Here is an 18,734-nt window from a genome sequence, read left to right as displayed (position 1 = left end):
AAACATAAGAGTTTGTCACATAAACTGCAACAAATGAATGCAACAGTTTCCCAGTCGCACAGTTTTCCCTGTGCTCTGTCAAAACATATGTTTTTAACGTTTTCAAATTTTTACGTTTGTAGACCGTCAAATCCTGTATATGCCCAAGCAAATCTGAACATGTCCTGGAATTTTGGAGAGCGAAGATGATTGTGTGAGTGTCTGAACTTTGATAATTGTCTGAAAAAAAAAATTAAACTTTTCGTTCGAGGGAAGAGTAGAACCAAGGACCTCTCGTTCCGCAGCTGCTCACGCTAACCACGAGACCACGGCACTCTTTAGCTCACAATTTCCTTGATGTTGCTTATTTTGCGGATGGACTACTCAGTTTGTATATTTTTTCTTATTTTTTTTCATAGTTCCACACAACTTCTTCCTGTTTTCTCGATTGATCTGTGTTCAGTTTTTCAAGGCCTATCCACTGTGCCAACTTATAACTAAATCTGAGGGGGGTGTGATGGGGAGGTTCCCCTGTCAGTATTAATGTCTGTTGTAAGTTCCGCCACAGATCACCACCTGTCCTATTTTACCAGTCTGCCCAACATGCGACGTCCGACATCTGTAATAAGGAGTGGTCGCTCAAACTCACGACGTCCGGAAGTGGTTTGACCACGTGGTGAAGGCACTCACCACACCGCTCCGCTAACATCCGACAAGTCGTGCAGTTTCCGAAGTGCTCGTGCTGAGCTTCCGGGCCATCACAATCTGCCATCGGTCAAACTCAAACAGATTGCGCGCCTTCCCCAACCTACTCACCGATATCACTCTCACTGATACTGCATGCACCGTGCGTGTCTCTGACTAGCAGTCATTCCTCATCAGCCCTGGACGGAGTTATATCGATACTAGGTCAATGGTCATAATGTTCTGGCTGATCAGTGTATAATACTATTAAAAGTTTGAGTTAACTTCCATCGTCAAAAGGGTTCCTCAACTCTCGTTCTCCCTACCTTGATAGACAACCTAGCCAAGTCTCTTTCCTGTAATAAACTCTATCATTTAAATGTTGTTCTGTAAATAGATGTGAAGATGACTATTGGTTTGATAAAGCTTTCCACCCTAGCCTAATCTGTGCAAATTTTTCCGTCTCTTCATGACTACTGCAACATACATCCATTTGAAACTGCTTATTGTATTCAAGCCTTGGTCTCCCTCTAAAATTGTTACCTTGCGCAGTTTCGTCAGTTACCAAATCAAATTTTCTTTGATGAATTAGGATATTTCTTATCTATCTATCCCTTCTTTTAGTAATGTTGTGCCATAAATTTCTTTTTAACTATGATATGTTTCAGTAACCATTCATTAGTTACTCCATCTACTCATCTAAGCTTCAACACTCTTCTGCAGAATCACATTACAAAAGCTTCTATTCTCGTCTTGTCTGTACTGTTTATCATCCACATCTCACATTTATATGATTCTACACTTCAAAAAACGCTTTAAGAAAAGTCTTACTAACATTTAAATTTACATTCGACATTATCCTCTTCATGCAAAATTTCCTTATTGGGGGAAGCATCCACATTATTTACACCGTCATCAGTTTTTTTCTGCCCAAATGGCAAAACTCGTCTACTGTTTTCAGCAACTCATTTCCTAACGTAATTTTGTCAGAATCACCTGATTTATTTCGACTACCTTCGATTGTTCATTTTTTTTAAAAATTAAATGGTTCAAATGGCTCTGAGCACTATGGGACTCAACTGCTGAGGTCATTAGTCCCCTAGAACTTAGAACTAGTTAAACCTAACTAACCTAAGGACATCACAAATATCCATGCCCGAAGCAGGATTCGAACCTGCGACCGTAGCGGTCTTGCGGTTCCAGACTGCAGCGCCTTTAACCGCACGGCCACTTCGGCCGGCTTTTAAAAATTACGTTCAACTTACAATCTTTTTCGAAGACTCTATTCATTCCGGTGAACTGAACTTCCAAGACCTTCGCCATCGCTTACAAAATCGCAGTGTCATAGGCAATCTATTTTTTTTCTCTACAACTTTAAGAAATAGCTCTAATGTTTTTCGATGACATTGTAAAGCTATCAGAGACGGTATGGGACTCGAAAGATCAGTTGAGCGGAATTCATAGAGTCTTAAAAGGAAGCTATAAGGCGAAACAAGGAGTGTATTCGAATGAAGTCAGGTGGTGCTAAGGGATTTAGATAAAAGTATTTCTGGTGTTTGATTTTCTCTGAAAATTCGAAGAACAGGGTGAAATATGATGACGATTGCGCGTAACCTATAGTATAGAAAACATGTGCCAGAATTTCGCAACGTGCAGTTCACTGGCGCTGACGGAACCTGTTTAGTTGTTCTCGGAAGAATCAGGCATACGTGCCGCCCTGGCAGGGTCTTTTGGGAAACGTGACGTAGAAAATGACGTAAATTCCTATTCATGCCGATGACTGAAGGATTTAGGGCGCTCCAGATCTCTGTCATCAGCGTCCATACAGGACAAACGCAGGCAACGAGGAATTTAAAAACGATAACGCCTTAAAATTTCCCCCTCTTATTTAGTATACAGTACAGTATGGTGAAAGATGAACAAAAGGAGCACATGGGAGGAAGACTGGTTTAAACCATGGGATCATAGTATTTGTATTGCTGAGCAACTCCTCAAACCGACAAGCGCAATCACTCCGATACAAAAGACAACTTATTAAACACACGAAACCCCAAAAATTCGTAGTGTGGCACTGGGGCACGCTTAAAAACTTATCCTCCCATTACTATATCGCCTTCTGCTGCGACAACGAAACTGCATTCCGTAGATACACAGTATAATACTCAGCTGTGTTAGCCCCTACAGGCGTTTTCCGGCGGGAAGCCAACTTGCACAGCTCTCTTTATTGCCATGTTCCTAATGCACACCAGAAATCAGCCTTTTCTTTCATGTTAATTTAACTCAACAAGATGGTTCTGTAAGTTCTAAAACATTTTTTCAGCTGACTGAATGAATGAGTACGAACATATTAGAAGATTCTTCCCACTGTCCTAATAAGCGGCTTCCATGCTTTCAAGATCGCGTAGCATTGTAGACTATGAAGGCATCTGGTACGCAGGTCTTGAAGATATTCTCAAGCAAAACAATGAGCAATCAACAGAGTTTCCCAGTGATGAGCAGTTAAATTGTGGCACTCATCTGCTATGTTATAAAACAAAAAATCTAAAAACAAATCGCATCTGAAGCTTTTTCTTTCCTGACTTTCACTAGATCTGAAATAATTCTGGGGCTCTTGAGAAGCGAAGGTGGCGATTTACTACATCCCTGGCTTACGACACTATTATCCTTTTTCTCAGCTATGAAAGATACCTTTTTGCAATCCTGAAGGTCGCACTAAACGCGGACTATTAAAAAAGCATTCCATGCACTGATGAACAGCGTGTGATGTACAACCGCTTGGAATGCGGAATACTTTTTGCATGTTTGTCTCACCTTGAGGAGATGCCGCCTAATATGAAGTCGTAGCGCTCCGACCTCGGCGCAGTGGCAGGAAATGGAACTGGTCCAAAAATGTGTGAAATCTTATGGGACTTAACTGCTAAGGTCATCAGTCACTAAGCTTACACACAACTTAACCCAAATTATCCTAAGGACAAACACACACACCCATACCCGACGGAGGACTCGAACCTCCGCCGGGACCAGCCGCACAGTCCATGACTGCAGCGCGCTAGACTGCTCGGCTAATCACGCGCGGCGGAACTGGTGCCAAATACCAAGTGATCACGTGGAGGGCGGCATCCACTGCCTTTAGATATGATAATCTGACGAATCCCTACGGCGGGTCCGTACAGATCTGTATAGATCACTGATCGGAGTTCTTTCCCGTACGCGCAATACTATCTATAGCCATAGTAACATCGTCACACTTGAAACTGCTGCAGACGAGACTGGCGAACACCTTGAGCACCACGCCACATCGTACGTATATAGGGGTAATACTAAAAAGCCATAAAAATGGACGATCATATAAAATGGATATATGCGATGTAACGGGTATAAGCGCAGATATTTCTATTGGTGACTGAGGACGGTGTACTGAAAAACATTGCATCAGTATTTATGTCATCTGCAGACTAATAATTATAGCTATTACAAGTCATATTGTTTTAGGTTGGGTAGTACCTCCAGGTACATGTGGCAAGAGCAAGGTATTAACGCTCATTTTCCCTTGGGCAGTGAGTCAGGTGCTGAAGTGTGAGCAAGTGCGCGTAAAACGGTTAGTGAGCGAGGTGGCGCAGTGGTTAGACACTGCACTCGCATTCGGGAGGACGACGGTTCAATCCCGCGTCCGGCCATCCTGATTTGGGTTTTCCGTGATTTCCCTAAATCGCTCCAGGCAAATGCCGGGATGGTTCCTTTCAAAGGGCACGGCCGATTTCCTTCCCCGTCCTTCCCTAATCCGATGAGACCGATGACCTCGCTGTCTGGTCTCCTTCCCCAAAACAACCAACCAACCAAAACGGTTAGTCTATACTGGCAGACGTTGTCTACTTAGTGATGCAGTTACGACCGTGCTGAAAATATCAGGTCGTAGAGTTTGTGACTTTTTGTGGGAAGACAGTTCGACGCAAAGAAAAAACACCCGACTCACTCATGTGTGTACATATTAAGGTACCACATAGAAAAGTATCTGCACTTATACCCGTTACACCACGTATATGAGAGAAGATAAATGAGAACTTTGGATTTGTCGGAAGGGTTCTGGGAAGTCAGGGCATCTGTAATGGAAAATGAGCTCATGGCGCTTGAGCACTGTTAAAATGTTTCGATTTCTTATCAAGTAGGCATCACAACAGACATCGAATGAATTCAGAGACGCACTGGCAGCATCGTTAACGAAACGATGTACTCCATACGAAAGTGTAACAGAGGTACTCGGGAAATTTAAATGAGAACCCCTAGAAGAAAGACGACGTAGTCCTCGCAAACCCCTCTCCATAAATTTAGAGAACCTGTGATCGAAGAAGACTGATCGACCATTCTCCTGCCACCATACTACATCTCGTGTAAGAATCATGAGAATAAGCTAAGAGCGATTAGTGGAAGCACAGAGGCATGTATACAGTCATTTTTCCTTCGCTCAGTACATGACTGGAACAAGATAAAAAAATCGTTATACTGTTACGACGTACTCTCCGCCATGTAGTATGCAGTGGCTTGCGGAGTGTATATGCAGATGTAGATGGCATGGTCCCCGTGTCCTATTTGGGTCTGCAATAAAGCATTAAGCGCTTTTGAGGACCAAGTTTTCAGCTCCTTCAGATGTGGTAGCCAAGTTAAATCCTGGACACGAAAAAATTACAAGAACAGTTAAAAAGATGCAAAGATATTTCTAACTCGATTTTGTTTCTGTTCTCTTCTTGAATTTCGTAAGTGTCATCTCTAGCTGATTTTTTTTTTTTTATGACACACTGTAAATCAAAGTCCCATCGTCTATACGACGATCCAGACCTTATGGTGGAAAGTAAGTAGACGCTTGGGATCACTTTATTATGAATAGACTTCTGGGTTCAACTTCTTAGAGCCTGTATATCGGTCCGTAAGATACCGCCAATTGGTGGAATGGGTTAGGATGTCATAGTACCGAGGAACATGGTACCTTATACCGATGCCATGGGAGGGGTATTGCCCTGCCCAGAGTTCTTATGTCGTACACCGAATGACGACAATTGACGGGTGTCCGGACGTTAACGGCGAAGTGGGCTGGAGCACCATCATGTAGCACCCACATAACCTTTCGAATCATCAATGGCACTTCTTCCAGCAGGGGAGGCAAAATCACCAGCAAGAAACGCTGATGGTTCCGGCCTGTTAGGTGACGTGGAAGGAAGACTGGTCCCAAAACACGGTCGCCAGTTGTCCCGGCCCACACAACCCGGCTACACCGACGCTGATGATTCGCTGTCACCATACCATAGAGGTTCTGCATACTATCCCACAGATGACTGTTATGAAAGCTGAAGATACCACTCCGCGTAAAGGTGGTCCCATCTTTTAATAGGATGGATGACACAAATCCCGTAATCGTGGTTGCCTGGTGAAGAAATTAGTGACAAAACTGCCCCCGATGTGGAAAGTCTGTCGCTAGTGAGCCCTGTACACGCTGTAAGTGATAAAGCTAGTAACAATTGTCATGGAGAATGTTCCACACGGTCGTCTGGCTTACCTGGTACTGACACGGCGCTCGCCTTCCACAGTGTTAATCACATTTTCCTCCAAATCTGGTGTCCGAACATTTCGGTAAGTCCTTCATGATTTGCTGCTTCCTGAAACGACCCTGTCTCAGACAAACGGCGAAACACTTTTGAAAACGTTGAATGCTGTGGTTTGTGTCGGCGGGGTTAGGTCTCCTGATACAACCTTGCTGCACGCCGCCAGTTGCGGCGTTAAGTAAACAACATGTCGGCAAGCTCTCGATTAGAATACGGAATCGTTGTGTAGAACGTTCTATCACATCCCCTACAAGGTGAGTCATTAAGAAAAGTGAATCGGAGACAACTTTACAAGTTACTATGGCAGGAGAAGGCGCTAAGGCATGACGTATGGATGACAGTACCCCCCTCTAGGAGGAATACAGTAACTGTGGCTGCATGGTACAGCGCGTATTCGACCGCAGTCTCTGTAACAAAGTATGATTGAATAAATGTTCTCTAGCATGGAAACCATGCGTTTCCGGACCTAAGTTCATTGAACCTTGTTTGTTCCGTATCCTCTCATCGATCAGTTCCTAGAGTTTGTACACGGTGTAAAAATCACCCTACAGATAACTGATCGGAGTTCTTTACTGTGGGCCGGCCGCTGTGGCTTTTAGAACTACTTAAACCTAACTAACCTAAGGGCAGCACACAGCACCCAGTCATCACGAGGCAGAGAAAATCCCTGACCCCTCCAGGAATCGAACCCGGGATCCCGGACGCAGGAAGCGAGAACGCTACCGCACGACCACAAGCTGCGGACCGGCCGCTGTGGCCGAGCGGTTCTAGGCGCTTCAGTTCGGAACCGCGCTGCTGCTACGGTAGCAGGTTCGAATCCTGCCTCGGCCATGGATTTGTGTGATGTCCTTAGGTTAGTTACGTTTAAGTAGTTCTAAGTTTAGGGAACTGATGACCTCAGATGTTAAGTCCCATAGTGCTTAGAGCCATTTGAACCGTTTGAACTTTACTGTGGGCGCAGTACTATCTATAACCACAGCAACATCGTCACACTTGAAATACTACCTTGGATGAAGCCGTTCTTTTGTATAACAAGATATAATAGGACAGCGTACATACCCGGCGAAGTATCGCTGTCTAGACCAGAAGTGTAATGTGCGCACATTTTTCACACGCAACGACGTCCTTTGGCGCTTGATGACTGTAAAGAACAGTTTTCCTAAGACACCCACCTTTTCATCGTAACGAATACATTATTTACCACTCATAACACTTTCTGCAGTTTAGAATACTTCTCAGGAGGAACAGTAGCTCGAAGTCTCTTGACTGTCTGAATGTGAATGATGTTCAACTGACTACCTAAATCGATGACAGACCTTTGTTCTTATTTCATACTCGACCTGAAAGTGTTTTTAAAGTATGTGTCGAGAATAGTGTTCTGTTCGTCTTGTTGATAAGAAAAGTAAGAGTACGTAAATCTGTCCTGGTAAAAAGCCAAAACCTTTAGGAAGCACCAGGTGTACCACCGAGCTTAGCATCCTCAACCAACGGACGGGTTATCAGTAATGTGAGATGGCCTGTGTAGATGTTTACATTTTACTGAAGGACACTGTAATGGTTCCACCCCGGCTGATGTTTATACGTATTTACTTTATTTAACTTCGCACAGTTCGCACCAGTTTCGGCCTTACAAGTCATTCTCGAATGCTGTAGGTGCCAAAACGTCATAATATTTCCGATTACGTAGCAGCGGACATGGCAATTCATAAAGCGGGCACATGTACGTTCAACTTTAAAATTTAAAACAGAATGTTTCCTGAATACATTAATAGTCATCGTTGTGCACTGTAGCATTCTTGGACACTATATGTGCTCACTTTCGTCGTTAGAAGCCAACCGTCAATTCTGTCCGCGTGGGGCACAAACCTTCAGTCTTGAACAGAGCGACTGCTACGGTCGCACGTTCGAATCCTTCCTCGGGCATGGATGTGTGTGATGTCCTTAGGTTAGTTAGGTTTAAGTAGTTCTAAGTTCTAGGGGACTGATGACCTCAGATGTTAAGTCCCATAGTGCTCAGAGCAATTTGATTTTTTTTTAGGACACAAACCAAGCAAGGATGCAGTATTTTACAGCGCTATGTTCATCTATTACGAAATGTTGGGATCTATAGCACCTGAGAATGGCCTTCAAGGCCGAAAGTGGCCAAGCGTGCGAAATGAAATAAGTTTAAAACGTGTTAAAAAGAGCCGAGGTGGAACCATTGAAATACACGGCTATGATATCCTACACGAAGAAAACGGTATACAGTTGTGCCTTCTTCCTCCGTCACTACCAAAACTGTCTTCGTATTTAAATACAAATTGTGGTAATTTCGCCCACCATTGGAATTCTCACAAGCTCCCTGGGAGCACAGCACCTATTGTTGACCTCGGTTGAAGAGGCTTGTGAAGTCATGGAGAAACTACGAAAAGCACGAATTTGGGTGAATGACCGACATTTATAATTCGCGTTCAGACGCAAACGTGATGGGTAGTAACGTGAACTAAAACAATGCAAGGAACGTACTTCGAATCTATGTCCGGCAAACAATCTTTCCATTTTGATAAGCCATTCTCATGTGCACTAGATGAATAGCTCAGTGGATCGTTAGGAAAAGTCATTATTGTTCTTATTCTGAAATTTTGACAAAACTTAGTACATGCTCTGACTCAAGTCCCGTTAACAGAACACGGCAAATTGATGAAAATTTCGGTAGTAAGGGATATGGGAACACATAGGTACTGAGACCGGACTTAGTGACGCTTTTGAGTGTTTGTGCGAGAAGCAGGCGTTTCCGTCTATGAGAGGTTCGTGGAGCAGCCACAGGATGGAGCCACGCGTGGCTGCTCGCCGTGACGGCTTTTCCTCCATCTGCGCCAGTAATTTTCTTTGCCAGCTCAGCACGCCGCAACACAATAGGCCAACACCGACCTTTCCTAATTCATTCTTCGAGTACAAGAGCTTGCTAACAAAACTTCAACATTTTATTAGGTCTAAAACTTCAAGGTTTTTATTGTGCAAAACTTACAAACAGCTTACGATTCAAGGTATTGGTCATCGCTGGCACTTATTTCTCCCATCTTTCGGGCAGCAGAGAAATCCCGCAGCGGAAGAACTGGGCGTCTTTTGAGTAGATACATGAAACGATCCAATTTTGCACATGTTCATATGACCGGGTGTGCTATCCAGTCAGGTCGCGTACCACTGATCGAAAAAGGCAATAGTCAAGGGGGCAGCGGCGGGCGAGGTAGGACTTCCAGTTTCAACGTTTCCAAGTATGCTGTGACGGGTTCTGCGACATGAAGTCGGGTATTCTCTTGCTACAAAATCACCTATTCATGTCTATCGCTGTATTGTAGCCATTTGTCTTTCAGGGTTCGGCTCTAACGCATCAATTGCTTTCGATAACGATCTCCTGTGATTGTTTCCGTCGGTTTCAGTAGCTTCGAAAACTGTATCTTTTCCACCGCCATGCCAGAGTTCGACTACAAAATCACCATTCTTGAAGCGATGAACCGTTGGTTACATGTTCTTTCATTAGTAGGTGCCTCGCCATGTGTCTTGAAGTCCCAGCTGCAGATGTTAAAGCATGTTCATTTAAAGCAGAAAATTAAAGCCTTCCACAAATGACGACAGCTGGGCTCTTAAGATGACATCTTCAATTGAGAATAACTTTATAATGTAATCACAAATCGATTAACATTTTTATGGCGTTATGTTTACAAATGCTTAAGTTTATTGCATGACCTTTAGGACCTACCATCTGCACCACCGCTTGCCGCTACTGCCATCTATTGCAAAACGACGGAAGGAAAGTTGTCGACGTAATACTTCCTCGCAATATGTCTGAAAAATTAAATACGTCATTCGAATGCCTCACAGACAGAAGTGGCGGCAAGAACTAATGGAGAAAGGTCTTTAGAATATACCGTCACAAATGAAATGTTTTCCCAGGTCAGAACTCGAACCATTGTCTTATGCTTATCATGAGCAATTGATATGACCGTTAACCTATCAGAACATGCTACCAAATGCGAGGTAAACGTTTATTGTGACTGATGTTCCTCCAGTTATTATCAGAGGTTTATCACAGGACATGTAAGAACAGAACAATGCGGAGAACGGATTTCGTGGTGAACCAGGGTTTACCCTATTATAGGGACATAGACCAGTGGCATTAAATTAACTCCACCAACTCCGTTCCCTCGGTGATGCTGTTCGAATACAGCCGGCTGCGGTGGTCTAGCGGTTCTAGGCGCCCAGTCCGGAACCGCGCGGCTGCTACGGTCGCAGGTTCGAATCCTCCCTCGGGCATGGATGTGTGTTATGTCCTTAGGTTAGTTAGGTTTAAGTAGTTCTAAGTCTAGAGGACTGATGAGCTCAGATGTTAAGTCCCATAGTGCTTAGAGCCATTACCAGCATAACGTTCCATAACATTAGACGTGGTTGCATGCACTGATTCGCTTGGGAAGGATGTCATCAAGCTGTTTAACCCTCTCCTGAGGCAAGCTGGCCCATAAATGTTGTAACTAGTCATTGACATCCAATACATTGGCACAGGGAGGAATTGACGTCCGAGTTACTAAGACACATGCTCCGTCGGGGACAGCTTTGTTAGTCGCGGGAGTACCTCAACATCACGTTTATAGAGACACATGCCATGAGTGAACGAACATTTTCCTCTTGAAAAATGGTCCCATGATATTGTCGTGTGAGAGGTAACACATGTGGACATAGAGGTTCCATGACGTACCGTGACGCCAAAGCCCCATTAGTCACTACCAGCCGTGTCGAGAAGTACTCAGATCATTGTGACTCAGTGTAGAACAGGGAATCAGTTGCAGCATCATTGAATGCTGTTGTAAACACATGGTCCAGTCACATTAATGTGGCGACTGCCTTCGTGTGATGTTCACGTGCGTTAACGAGTCACAGACGCCTAGTGACACCACCAGCAGTGGAGGGTATACGAAGCGGGTCGGGGAAGGGGGGGGGGGTGGACATGGCACAGTGCAGTCATTGTCGTAAAGTGAGAACGGAGCGATTTATCTGACGTCCAAAAGGGCATTTCGCATATCTCCGTGGTTAAAGTATACCGTGCATGACAAAATGACGCTTTCCAAATCCAGCCCCGAGGCAACTGTGGTGCATCACGGGCCATACATGGCAGGGATGAACGACGGCTGCGGAGATGTGTACGGGTGAACAGAAGTGCAGCTGTTGAGCAACTGACCGCTTAGCGTCTACCAACAGTGTCTGCTCAACGATCGTTCAGCGAACGTTGCTGCGTATGGGCCTCCGCAGCAGGCGCCAGGTATATGCACCCATGCTGACCGTTGATCATCGGCGACGAAGCCTGGACTTTGCACTTCAGTACCTCAGCTGGACGTCCACTGATTTGCGGTAAGTGCTCTTTCCAGATGAATCACGTTTTGTGGTCCATCGGAGAGGTGGGAGACACACTGCAAGAATGGTTGGAAGGGTCGAGACCGGAGGAGGAAGCGTTATGGTGTGGACAACGTTTTCGTGAAATTTCCTGAGTATTCCTGTTATTCTGTAAGGTGCAAACGATAAACAAAAGTATCTATCTATCCTTGGAAACCATGTCCACCCTTACATACAGTGTGTCTTCCCTCAGCACTACGGCTTCTACTAGCAGGGCAATGCAACGTGTCACACAGCCCGCAGTGTATATGCGTTGTTGTAAGAGCACCAGTATGAGTTTACCGTACTCCACTAGCCACCAAACTCCCCGAATTTAAACCCAATCGAGAATCTGTGGGATCAACTCGATCGGGCTGTTCAGGCCATGGATCCTCAGCCAAGAAACCTTGCGCAGCTGACCACGGTGCTGGAGTCAGCATGGCTCCACATCCCTATGGACATTTCAGAACCTTACTGACTCTCTTCCTGCACGTCCCGCAGCGGTCTGCGCTGCAAAAGGTGTTTGTTCAGTCTTTTGACAGGTGGTCACGTGAAGCGTTCAACGAATTCGAAAGTAAAATTGTATCTACCAACTTGATAGAGGTGTGACACCTGGGGGAATCCGCAGCAGTTACGCCGGGCTGAGAGTTCCAAAGAGTAATTCTATATGCTAGGAAAAATGAATCTGGTTACCACTATGAAAGAACTTTATATGCATATCCGTTAAGGTCTAGCATCATTGGAAAGGGAAAAAGAGCTGTTCCTTTATTGTTTAATGAAACTGGAAGTTGCCTTTTATCTGTCGTTCAGAACTGACGCATGTTCAGAAAGAAACCGCCTTTTATTGGTACTGCAATAAAGTACAGCCAGCAACACGGCCCTTTCTCACCTAAGTTGATAGCTTCTGATTTGTTAATTTGCGAAGGAATGTCATGTAGCTTTGGGATGGGAACAGAGTAGCTAGATCGCGGCTAAAACGGGTAAAATGAAATGTTTTCTTGGCACCTTCGAATAGAAAATATTTTTTTATTCCTTTATAGGGAATACTCGCAGTCAAGAATGTAGATGAAGTGAAAATAAATTTTACTTCAACTTAAGAATTCTGGACTCAGTACGAGTGATGTAAGCGATATTTGCAATCAATTATACATTTATTTGAAAGAAAATTTTGTGTTATTGGTCTCTATAAAAATGTTTACGTGTTATATTGAGATAAAAATTTCAGTCTGAGCTTGAATATGCGAGAACTGTAATAGTTAAACTTTCAGTTTGTAGGTGGAGGAGGCTATTAACCAGTTTAACCGATAGTAAAGCTGTCTCCCAACATCAGATTCAATTGTACTACGAATAATAGACATTTTTCATAATATTCTACGTTCAAAATTCTGCTAAAAGTGCTATTTTGCTATCAGACTCTGGAGTGATACGTACTTGATGCGCAACACCAACCCAACAACATTCCGGAGGATCAGTGGTTTATATGAGTATTTCTCCTACTGGAAGCAGCCAGCCATCTGCCCTACGTTTCATTTCACAACATACACACAAAACAAAAACTGTTCTGAGATAGTACCAGGTACAGAAATACAGTGCCTTGTAGGCCAAAAAGCATTACCAGCCTACATAGCGCTATATGGTACAAATGTGTGTAACGCCTTACAGTTTGCTTTTTGCTACAACTTCACGTATGCAGCTTTGTTATTGTTTGTAGTATGTGTCTTCAGTGTCACATTACGATATCAGGTGAAACATAATAACTTGTCTGTAGTGAAATGAAACGTAAGTCAGGTAACTCATCACACGAAAGGTCCACGTACTCCACCAGCAAACAAGGTGGCCATGACTGCAACTGCGAGATGAGGGGCTATAACTGGGGCCTTGTTATACTTGGCTTAAGAGCGCCGCTTAACAGCATCGTGACGAGCCTTCCGGACCGAATAACAAATCCGTGTAGGAACAGCTGTGGCACGTCAGGCCTCACCAATCGATAACACTAACAGGTACGGGCACGGGCCAGTGGGCCAGTATCGAATTCTATGGCACTGATCAAATTTCACTAGTTGCACACCGCTCCACTTCCTTTCTTTTCGTCTGAAATCGATTTATGCATACAAAATTAGGTCGTACGAATCCTAGTCGTAGCACGTGATGGAAACGTAAATAGCTGGTAAGGAACGAAAAATGGTTCGTCGACGACGAGTTCATTAACCTGGTAGTACAACTTCGGATTGAGCGTGAGTGGGAAAGGAAATCGGCGGTGTTCTTTCCAAGGAACCATCCTGGCATTCATTTTCAGTAAATTAAAGGACACTAAAACAGACATCCAGTTTCTTGGCGAAAATAGCTCAGTGTGTCGATCTAATGGAAAGGAATAATCAGAAATAAAGACGGTCTGATGTGCCTCAAGGTAGAGCGATAGGGCCTCTACTGTTCACGATGAATATCAATAACCTGGCGGATAGAGTTTGTAGCCCTATTAGGCTGGTTGTAGGCGACGCAGGTGTTTACATGGAAGTGATATCGTTAAAGACTTGTTGTGAAATGCAGACAGACGAGTGGATTTATCTAGGCCTGATGCAAAGTTTGAAAGGTGGTCCTCAACATAAGTGAATGTAAAGTAATGTTCATAAATAGACAAAAGGTTCCGACATTTTCTGATTACTCGATCGGCCATTGGTCACTGGAATCAACCACAACACTGAAATATCTAAGATATTCTATTCGTATTGGTTTAAGGTGGAGTGACTACATAAATCTAGCCCGTTTGAACGCTAATGGCAGATTAACGATTTATTGTAAAAGTCCTGAGGAAGCGTAATTTTACACACGATAAAGTCTCTTAAAAATCCTAATTCGACCAGTTCTTCAGTTTTTTCAGTCGGTCATGGACCCTTATAATGTTGGACTAACTGATAAAACAAAAAATATTAAAACAAAATTCTAAGAACCCATGTTCCAGAAAGAACCAAGAAACAAATTATTTTCCCAATGTATATCTCGTATAGCCACTACGACGCTAAAACTGTTGAAGTTCTGGCTCATTGAAAAGACTACCGACTATTTGGTCTTCGAGCATCATCGGAAGGTCAAAAACGCTCAAGGGCAGAGACGATAGTTGTACCTGAAGTATCTTTACACCGCACCACAAGGTAGCTTATGGAACTGAGATATACATGCAAACACAGGTTGATTCAGAGCCCAGAAGAATAACTTGACCGTGTATCGTATAGCTTAAGGCTTTAGAGGGACAACACAAAGCGAATGAACTCCTACCCAGTCAAGACTAGTCCCTGTAACCTTACATGCTCGCCAACTCGCCCGACCAGGCGAATTACAGTCGCGAACGGTGTACAGGAAGACCGGCTGTTACTAAGGATGTGTGAGAGCGGATGTCTCTATTTTTTGAGTCTCTAATTTTACCTTAATGTCCTTTCGCGGAAATAACACGTTGCTTTACTGATCTGGAAGCGTACGCAATCGAAACTTTAACAGTTAACAACATCGCGATACACGGTGTTTCTTTTGCCTACCACTGAATTTCGATGAGTATCTCGGTGACGCTTATGCGCATACTAAACGAACCAGTGGCGAAACGCGCTCCTCTTCTTTGTATATTTTCCATTTCCTCTACGATCCCTCTCGGTAAGGATCCCACCCTGAGGAGCAATAGTCAATTATCGGTCGAACAGTTCCTCAAGACTCTGCCTATGAACCTCAGACCGTTACCTGCATTTCCTATGATTAGTTTTAAGTTATCGTTCCACTGTAAATCCGCACCCATACTCTCAAGATATTTTGTAGGTGTGACTATTTCCAGGGGTTTTAGGGAAATCGTCAGATCAAAAACTTACGGGTATTACTGCCCGTTTACGCACAATTCGCTACATTTGACTACATTGAAGGTCACAGTCAATCCCTGCTCGAAGAGTTGATCACCTGCGTTTCGGTACAACTTCCTAGTGTTAAGACTTCTCTCAGAGTGTCATTTGTAATTGTGGAATTACAAGCACTTTTAAGTTCGCAAGGTTTGCTCATTAACCTAGCAAAAGATGAATAACACGGGGAAAGTTCAAAAGCAGAAGTTATCGAATGACTAACGGAATTGCCGGCCGCGGTGGTCTCGCGGTTCTAGGCGGAACCGCGCGACTGCTACGGTCACAGGTTCGAATCCTGCCTCGGGCATGGATGTGTGTGATGTCCTTAGGTTAGTTAGGTTTAAGTAGTTCTAAGTTGTAGGGGACTGATGACCACAGCTGTTAAGTCCCATAGTGCTCAGAGCCATTTTTGACTAACGGAATTGAAATTGCTATACTTCAGCACATTTGCCCACACTGCCCTCTGTGTTTATGCAGCAACAACACAAAAAATTGTTTCAAGATCGAAATCATCTAAATGGAAAGATGCAACAGTGTTTGGCGACACCTACCTATTTCGCGTCCAGTTGTGTAGAACAACAAACGCCCGTGAAGGTGTGACAGACAGTAATCGTCAGATTCGAAGTAGCCTATTTTCCAGTTTTTGATAAATTTCCACAAAATGTACGTTTTAGAGCTTAAAAACGAACAGAGAACACTTGAGTGGATTTCTCGGCCTCAGATACGCGTTTCGGGTATGCACACTGCTGTGAGTCAGACGCGCAACTTGCTCGCACTTCAGAAGTTGCGACACTGGTGCGAGAGGCTATGAACACGAACACAGACATCAGATTTCCATGTGCTACCGCTACCGCTACCACTACCACCCACCGAGAGAAGCGGAGGCGAGCAAAAAGATTGCGGCACTCGGCACTCGCCGCTCGTGGCTAAAGACAATGATCAAAGGCCGCCGTCTGATGCCGCCGCTGGTGATAAGGCGTCCAGCAGTCTGACGTCTTCCGCATCCTCTCCGAGACTCTCGGCTTTGAGGGCACGCCGCCGTGCAAGGATGCATTTCTAGTCTTTCGGTTTTGCGTATCCACACTTCCCTGCAGAGAGCTGGTTCTCATACACGCAACAGTTCTACGATTAGTCATAGCATAGGCCAAAGTTCTCTTCACACAGCTCCATCTTCCGATTTCAGATTGGAAATAAACTTGCGAAACGTCCTGGTAGGAAGTAGTACGTTATACAAGAGTTCTATTAGCGGCAGAACGTAATGATCTCCGAGAATGTCTGTGTTCTATTCCTGAGATATTATTGACTGAAAAACCTGAATGTTAAAAAATTCGGGAATTGCTCGTAGATTGCAAAGTCGAGGAGCCGACCTGTAGCCCTCTTTGGTGTAAGAAGCAGGTCGTATGGTTCAAATGGTTCAAATTGCTCTGAGCACTATGGGACTTAACTTCTGAGGTTATCAGTCCCCTAGAACTTAGAACTACTTAAACCTAACTAACTTAAGGACATCACACACATCCATGCCTGAGGCAGGATTCGAACCTGGGACCGTAGCGGTCGCGCGGTTCCAGACTGAAGCGCCTAGAACCGCTCGGCCACCTCGGCCGGCGCAGGTTGTATGACTTATGAACTGGGCAGTTAGTGATCCGCAGCGCTCGTTAAAGTTATTCTCTCACTTCATGAAGCTTAGAACAGTTCGCAGCTACGTCCCTGTGTGAGGACGCGAAATTCTAATCAGTCACTTTTCATTTTCCTTTGGCGTGTCCTGCGGTTTACTGAGTATGCAAGGGATCCACAGAATGACGCCTCGTACCGGTTTGCTAAAGGTTGTGTCTGATAAAGGGACACACTTTGCGAGATATAGTTGATGCCTATAACTGCATTTTTTCCAAGAAAACTTGAAGTGTTGTTTTTTGTATGACTTTTGAAATACTGAAATTGAACTGTTACCATGTTTTGTCTTTTTTGGAGCTTATGAATAGAAGCCACAAAGAACCAGTTCGTCGTGATGTGTTGACTGTTAGTGGAGTGCATTTGCCGGGCCAGTGGTCGGATCTCTCGATCTTTCTGATTTTAGTTACAGAGCTACACGGCATTTAATTGGTTATGATCTAGTGCCAGTTTTACAGTGTCTAATGAATAGTAGCGAGGATGACGACCCTTACTGTAACTATTTCGTAAGTATAATAGCAGTGGAGGAAGCTGATCCCCGTCCGTCGATTAAGGTTCCCTAGAAAAACAATGGAGCGATACGTTGCGTAATTTGTCTCATGCACCGCACAATGCTAAAGCGATCCTCATACAAAACGTGAAAGTGAACATGGATGTAGAGCTAAACGAGTTTTATGACGTCACAATGTGGGATTTCACGTCTGGGGAGCATTCCCAAATGTTAAAGGCGGAATCAAACACGTCAGATGTATGCAGCGTGGAGAGTATGGTCGCTAGAGAGACGCAAGCGTACAGAATCACGCTATATGTAGCTGAAACCTGTATTTAATAGGTTTTATTCTGGGTGAGCGAAATAAAACTAGTCCGGAACACATTTCATGACCTTTCAGATAGGCAGTCCAACTTCCGAGTACATAATCCATAGCTGGGTGCAGATAATGTAAGCTCGGATGCCTCTGTTAAGGTGTGTGAAATATTTTTCCCATCCTTTATTACAACTCACACTTACGAAAATATACCGTTTCAGTTTCCTGGTGCATTAAAGATTTACCAATACCTGCTACGATTTGACATAATTAAATTCCAGATAATGGTTTAAAACGGTTAAAGCCTTTACAAAATCACAAGCAAAGAAATAGATTGCAATAACATCTGTCAGTTGTAGTCTTAGGGGATAGAATCACTAACAATGAGTAAAAGGGTTGCTGCAAATATTTTTTATTCACGTTCATGGTTTCTGAAAGTTTTTGGGTCTTTCGTATTAACTGAATAGAACTATGATTCGAAATATTCTATGTTATACTTAAATAAGAGCGCTCTCCGTTCAGGTGCGAGTTTCTTCGCATTTGTGAACATGAAACAATGAATTGCAAGATTTCTGTCAATGCCACTGGTTGACTATTTTCGAATTCAGTACAGTGTATATAAAAGACAGAGCAACGTGGCTAAAATGCTGCCAAATGAGCGTGTTCACAAAAATGTAACAATTACTAGAATAATTACTGCTGTGCCGACACGCTTTCACGGATAT

This window comes from Schistocerca cancellata, chromosome 4 (genome assembly GCF_023864275.1).
Source record: "Schistocerca cancellata isolate TAMUIC-IGC-003103 chromosome 4, iqSchCanc2.1, whole genome shotgun sequence".
In the NCBI taxonomy this organism is placed as follows: Eukaryota; Metazoa; Arthropoda; class Insecta; order Orthoptera; family Acrididae; genus Schistocerca; species Schistocerca cancellata.
Note: the sequence above shows the minus strand (reverse complement) of the source record.